The 6561-nt window shown below is 35.2% G+C and overlaps 1 protein-coding gene across 1 annotated transcript in view; it reads left to right on the top strand.

Annotated features, from left to right (window-relative positions):
• Positions 1–5291, top strand: part of ERC2 (ELKS/RAB6-interacting/CAST family member 2) — a 367942-nt gene extending 362651 nt beyond the window's left edge. The window contains exon 20 of the mRNA XM_069865912.1: positions 5068–5291. The gene's annotated coding sequence lies outside the window, so the exon portion shown is untranslated. The remainder of the gene's footprint in view (positions 1–5067) is intronic.
• The last annotated feature ends 1270 nt before the right edge of the window (positions 5292–6561 follow it).

The following is a 6561-nucleotide window of genomic DNA, read 5'->3' on the forward strand; positions in this document are numbered from 1 at the left end:
CTGTGTAATGAATTAAAAACATAAATAGCAACAAATGGGATAAATAATTTCTTTGCCAGAATTGGAACAAAGTTAATTTTGTCTTTATAAATAACTTCTTATACTGATGTTTCTTGTGAACCTTTCAATATTTAATTAAATCACAGAGTTTCTAGAACTTTCTTTTAAAATAGTTTACTTGTGTATTTACCATTTTTAAGCTTTATTCCAAGTAACTATAAATCATTGAAAAAGTGAAAAGAAAAATTGTTCTACTTTTACTTTATAGCTAAGAAGATATTTTCTAGCCTTTAAGAAACGCGCCTCAGAATTACTTAATCAAAATCGAGAGTTATCGTTATCAGAGATATTTCACGTTATTATAAAAGAGAAAACTTTTAATTAGAATTTTGTAAATCAGGTTTGAGCTCTTTCTTTTCTGAAAGGATTAGTGAATTAAGAGCAGAGCAGGCCACCTTTGCCTAGGTATACCTGAGTGTTGTCAGACAGTTGCAGATCCCCTAGGTAACATTTCCTTAAGTGGAGTTTTTAAGAATGACTAAAATTTGTTCTCCTCCAAGCAGGGTGTTTACTTTCTGTGTTCAGCATTCTCCAGATAATGTGCAGTGCTGCACTTACCATTCAAATCAAGAAACTTCCTTTAGCATTACTTTAACCTGTGGGTTTTATTGATTTGAGATGTAAGAAACTGTATGCCAAAACCTCGGTTATTTTAACTAGTTCTAAACAAGAAAGACTAACATCAGTTTTGACAACAAACAAAACCAGGTTTTGTTCTATCAGTTATGTTTAAAAGATTCCAATTTCAAACCAAACACAACTTGTGGTTATTCTGTCAGATATTTATATAGCCACTGGGGCGCCATAGTTATGCACCGCATACATCATTGTATTTTTAAAATGTACTTAATGAACATTTTTTCTTTTCTGGTAACTACTTCATTGCCTTAAATGAATGCATTCCAATAGAATTTGTAACAAATGAGCACTTTGTGTTTGCATTAATGCCAAACACGTTTAACAAATTTTTAACAAGGAACACTGGCAAAAAGCCAAACTCCTAGAGGGACACTGAAGGAATGCTATAAATTTAAACTAGATTTTACCTTTTCACTCAGCTCAACAAGTGTCTTAGGTGTCTCTGGCATCTCAGCATTGAAAGTTTTCTACGGAGGTTGGATACAACTTTATGACTTAATTATTTCCCTTCTTTGCCCTCCTTGCTAAACATTTTTACATCGATGTAACAGGCGTTAGCAGGTTACTGTATTCTTTAGAACGAGAGGTGGGTTTTCATTCTTTCCATGAGAGTTAGGCCAGGAGGAAGTAGCAAACCCAGTATTTATTACAATTGGGATTGTAATGACGGAGAAATTCAAGTAGTGTATATCGTGCCATTTTCATATCTTAGGCAAAGGGAATTATGTAGTGATCTGTGCTACCTAATATTGTTTCTTGTGCTGAGATGCAAATACCCGGACTGTGATCATGTTTGCAGCTGCACTTCAGGGGCAGGGGAAAAGCAGCCCGCAGTGCTCCCACTGGTGTGAGCTCTGGGCTCGCACAGAAGCCACGAACAGATTTTTGGCTGCATCAAACATCTGGGAGGGATTCTGCAGTTGTTGAGTTGTGCCCACATGGTACATGTCATTACAGACCTTGGGAATCACCTAGTCTGTAATACATGTTGGTGTTAAAAGTGTTACAAACCACATGCTTGCTCTCTTTACTTGTAATGTAGTGTATTAATTTAATTTTTACTATGTTATTTCAGTTTTAATCAAATGCAGGAACTGAAAAATAATAATAATACTCAGCACTCACTCATCCAAGACCATTAAGGCACATTACAAACATTAAGCCTTACAAAATTCCTTTGAGGAGCCTTATGTTATCCCTGCTACAGCAAAGAGCAAGTTAGGCACAAGAAAATCACACAACTTTTTCCTTAGTCACACAATAAACTAGGGACAGAATTAAGAACAGTATTGTGCCAGGGCTTTGTCTTAGTTAATCACGTCATTCTTTGCGTGATTTGGACAGACAAGAGTAAAAAACTGAGAATGCATTTTTTTCTTCATGCCATTTAGATTTTGTTGTTACAAGAGGCACAACTGAGTTCCAGGAGGTCACTTGAGAAGTACAACTTTTCAGTCTAGCTACTCATTTTCAGAAAATGGAATAATTTCCCATCGTTTGTTGGTACTCTGAGCGCAGCGATGATGAATGAGTCTAGAGAAGGAAACAGGATTTCATCCTGACAGCGTTTTAAAAGAAGTCACATTATAATGCAGATGCTTTGTCATAGATTAAGGGGCAGAAATAGCCCTAGCGGGTTTTCATTAATGATATCCTTCTTTACAAACATTTGGTCAGATACCAATTCCCTGCCATAAACTGGCTATTCCCTCTCTTTCCGACTCACTAATTACCATATCAGTTGTTGGCCTTTTATGTAGGTACCATGTGTAACAGGTTAGGAGAGGGCAATTTAAGCCTATGTGAATGGGTATCTGTTTTTGTATCTGGGTGCTTGTTGCAAACATTTGGAAAGCATATGGAGCATAATGGACATTAACCCAGATGTCAAAAATAGCCTGCATTTTACTACTGTTATTAAACAGTTTCCCCTTTAACCCCTTTGTGTTTACCCACCCTCTCCAGCTTGTTTCTGCAAATCACTGCCAAGAGGAAAGGATTGGAGGTAAAAAGTAGTAATCAGGCAGGTGTCTTTATCCAAAGGAAAAACAATCTGAACAAATATTTGTGGGCTACTACACTTCTATATCTTCACATCCTTCTGCTGTTTTCATTGACGGGTATCTAATGGGACTGTCCGAGGTGCCAAACTCATAAGACTAAATTCAGCTGGAGCACTGCTGAATCTCAGGCCCAATGCGTGCTACCAGGTTTTATTTCTGTTTTAGAGGTTCAGTGACCTATACCAAGTACAGCATTGGAGAAACAAATATAAATTTAATTTACTCAACCTCAGTTGGTATTTGACAGCAATATCCTTTTATATATTTATTTGACTTACTTGAGAAATACTTTGCATTTCCTACCTGTGGTGAACAAGTTTTTGTTACACTTCCAATGCGTATATGGTTTCCTGATGAATGGGTGGGTTGATTAAGAGGGTGGGGTTTATTCAGGGGGTTCATTCTGTACTAAAATCCTGAGGAAAATTTGGGGAGCAAGCCAGAGAAAGATAGTATTTTGTGATATGTTGCTCTTCCTTATATCGGACACTTCATTCTGGGTTCTTATTTATAAAGCATAAATGAGTGTTAATTGCAAAGGAACTTCAGCTTGTAAAATATCAAGTATATTGAAGATTTGCTGTGATTATGTTTTAGTGAACCTGTTAAAAAAATAATGACACTTTTGTGCTACAGTTTCTGGAATGTGCTCTCCTCGTTAATTTATATGGGGGCTTCCTATGTCTATATATCTCTTTGAATGATGATTAAGAAATACTCCGCACACAAAAGAATGGGAACTATGCATAGTTCACAAAACGTAATGCATGCTCTGACTTACAGTTTTCATAAAAAGTTTGCAATGATTTTATGTGCCAGAACTAGTAACATGATCTACTTTAGGAACTCCCTGGCTTTCCAGCTCTGCAGAAGTCATTTTTTTTCTCAATTCAAGGGCCAGGTCCCAAACCTGTTAAAATCAGTGGGAACCCTTCCCCATTTCAGTGGGCATTGGATTAGTCCCTGAGTGTTTTAACCAGAAAAATTATACCAATTTCCCATTGTAGAAGTAAAACTATTGATTTAAGTTTGTATTACATAAACCGTTATATGTTGCCATATTTGCCACAAAGACATGAACTTGAAAACAGGGATTTAAAATAATTTTTAAGTTTATTCTGTAAGCAGTGTTTCACTTTCCTCACAGAATAATTACTCTGCTAATTATTAGGTTCTAAAATTTAAAGGGGCATTTTAGTCAACTAGTTCTATTTACAAAACATAACAATTTTTCAGCTGTATGCAAAAATGTAAGCGTTCTATTGGAATTTATTTTTCTCAAAATTGGATCTTTTGGAAGCTTCTAAGGTTACATAAATGCAAGGGCAATAATGAAGAATCCCATACATAATGCATTTCCAGATTTCTAGAAACAAAGTCAGTAGATAAATGAACAACTGTCCTGTAATGGAATCATTTAGTCCCCCCACTCATCTGATATACAGATTATGTGAATAAGACTAATTCACTGTGCTCTGTTGAAGAATACTGTGCTATTTGCTTGCAATAGAACTAGTGTAACAATAAAAATCATTTAGGCCTCACTCTGTAGTCATTTACAATCACACATGGAGCCTCATCCAAAGCCCAAGGAAAGCAGGAAGGCTCTTTCCATCGACTGATTCAGACTTAACACCAGTTACCTCTCGCCAGCTTCTAAATTTCAGCAATGCCACACAAGCCGTGAAGAGCAACAGTCCTTGATTAGTGACTGCACAGCTGAAAATGCATAACGTTGTTGTGTAGTTTAACTTTTATACATCTGAGGTTCTTGTATCCATAAAACCTTTCTGCACTGGTTCACAAATTAAAGTGGGCTTGAAGTGCTTAAAATATAACAATAAAATATTGGTTTCGGTATCTTCAGTTCCAGAGAGTTGCTAGAGGTCTTACATATTCCCACCTGCCATGGAACTGAGTGGAAATAACTGGATTACTCCTTTGGTTTCCAAATAAAAGTATTTGCTTTTACTAATAGCATTTCCACTTCAAAGCTACTGTGCTTACAGATAAGATCAGAAAAGTCACCATTTACAGGATCACAAGCACAATAGAATTTAAAATTTGGAATTTAAAATCTTTCCCAGTTAGGGGAAATCTTGATACAAATCAGCTGTAAAATTAATTGTCACCCTATGCGCAGAGTAAGTGGTTCAAATCAAATTTAAATCCTCCCTTAGTCCATAGTCCCTAGAAAATTTATGTATCCACTGATGTCTGTGAGAACCTTGATTAGATGAGAGTTAGGACATCTAGAATGTTTCAATCATGTTACTAATTGGAATTTTTTGTTCCCTTGTTACAGTTGTGAGAGGAACTAGCAAAGAGGAAGAAAACAATATAGCACTGGAAGGTAATGATGATAATCTATTGCATTGGATCTCCAAACATGACCATGATATCCTGGAGAAGATCACAGATGCAGAAAATGAATGCTAAGGTTGATACCTAATGAAGTGCTGCATTAATTGGCATTTTCTCCATTATTTTTTGTAGTCTACTATGAAATTAGATACTGTGGAAAATAACAAAGGAGACTCAGGCAGAAATTTTAAGATCTTCATTTCTGCCTTAAAGGGTCTTGCAAGTTACTCTGTTTTCACAAAGAAACCATTTGTTCAGAATATTATTTTTTAATGAAGTTCAGCTAAACAGGTTATTTAACTAATTTTTGGTAAATTGATATTGATTTCTATAAGTAATTCAGATTCTTTTAGTTGTGGTATCTGCATTTGCTGATTTTACCTAGTCTATTCTAAAATATCATTTCTATTGCACTAGATTATCAAAGAGGCATTAGTAAAATGCTATAAAAGGGTGTTGGCATTAATCTTACCCCTGTTAGATGTGGGCTTTTCCAAACGATAAACCCCAAGCCTTTACCCTCCTCTGTTTTCTTATATCTACTAATAAAATAATAACAATTAAAAACAAAACCAAAAAAACATTGATAGTATAACTGGTATTAAGCTCTGGGCCAGGTTGGAAATGAAATCAATTTTTGGAACTAATAACAGATGACAAAGATTAGCTTTATTAAAATATGGTGTGTGTCTCTGACAATGCATAGGACATCTAATTTGAGCATAAATATATTATAAATAAGATTATATACAAGATGTATCTCTTCCTGGATGGTAAAAGCTTGAGGTGTATGTAAATATATATGTATGTATATATATGGGCATATACACAAGGATGTATCAACCTTTTACCATTCAAATCCATACAGTTTTTCAACAATTAAAGCTGGGACTCTTGAAAAAAAAAAAAACCACACAAAAATAAGATAAAATTGCTGTTAATACAGTATATGCACTAGGTCTCCTGTAAATGAAGAACTGTTTGTTATTGTTTTCTGCATTGAGAAACAATCTCCAACGAATCTTTGATGTTAAAGAAAATACCAATGAACAAACAGCTCTTAAAGGCTGTTTGTGTCAACAAAATGTACCGGGTAAAACAAATTTAAGGCACATGAAAGGAAAAATAAAAATGTGAAGTCATTACATTCAGTGAAAAAATATAACTGATAGTCAAATCACTACCACTTCTCAAGGAGAGGATCCTACTGTCTCCACCAACATTTTCAGCCGGTCTGGCAAACGTGCAAATGTGTGGCTGTTTTATTGAGGCATCTTTTTGTCCATGGAAGAAATGTTTCCATGCTGATGGGAGTTGGAATAGAATATCTGCATTTTTAAAGGACAAACAATAAATTTAAGCATGGGTGGCCTTAATCCTTCGTAGTTTTTCTTTGCTGCTGTAAAAAAAGATAAATCTAAATGGATACTCCTAA

This window comes from Phaenicophaeus curvirostris, chromosome 11 (assembly GCF_032191515.1).
Source record: "Phaenicophaeus curvirostris isolate KB17595 chromosome 11, BPBGC_Pcur_1.0, whole genome shotgun sequence".
Taxonomy (NCBI): domain Eukaryota; kingdom Metazoa; phylum Chordata; class Aves; order Cuculiformes; family Cuculidae; genus Phaenicophaeus; species Phaenicophaeus curvirostris.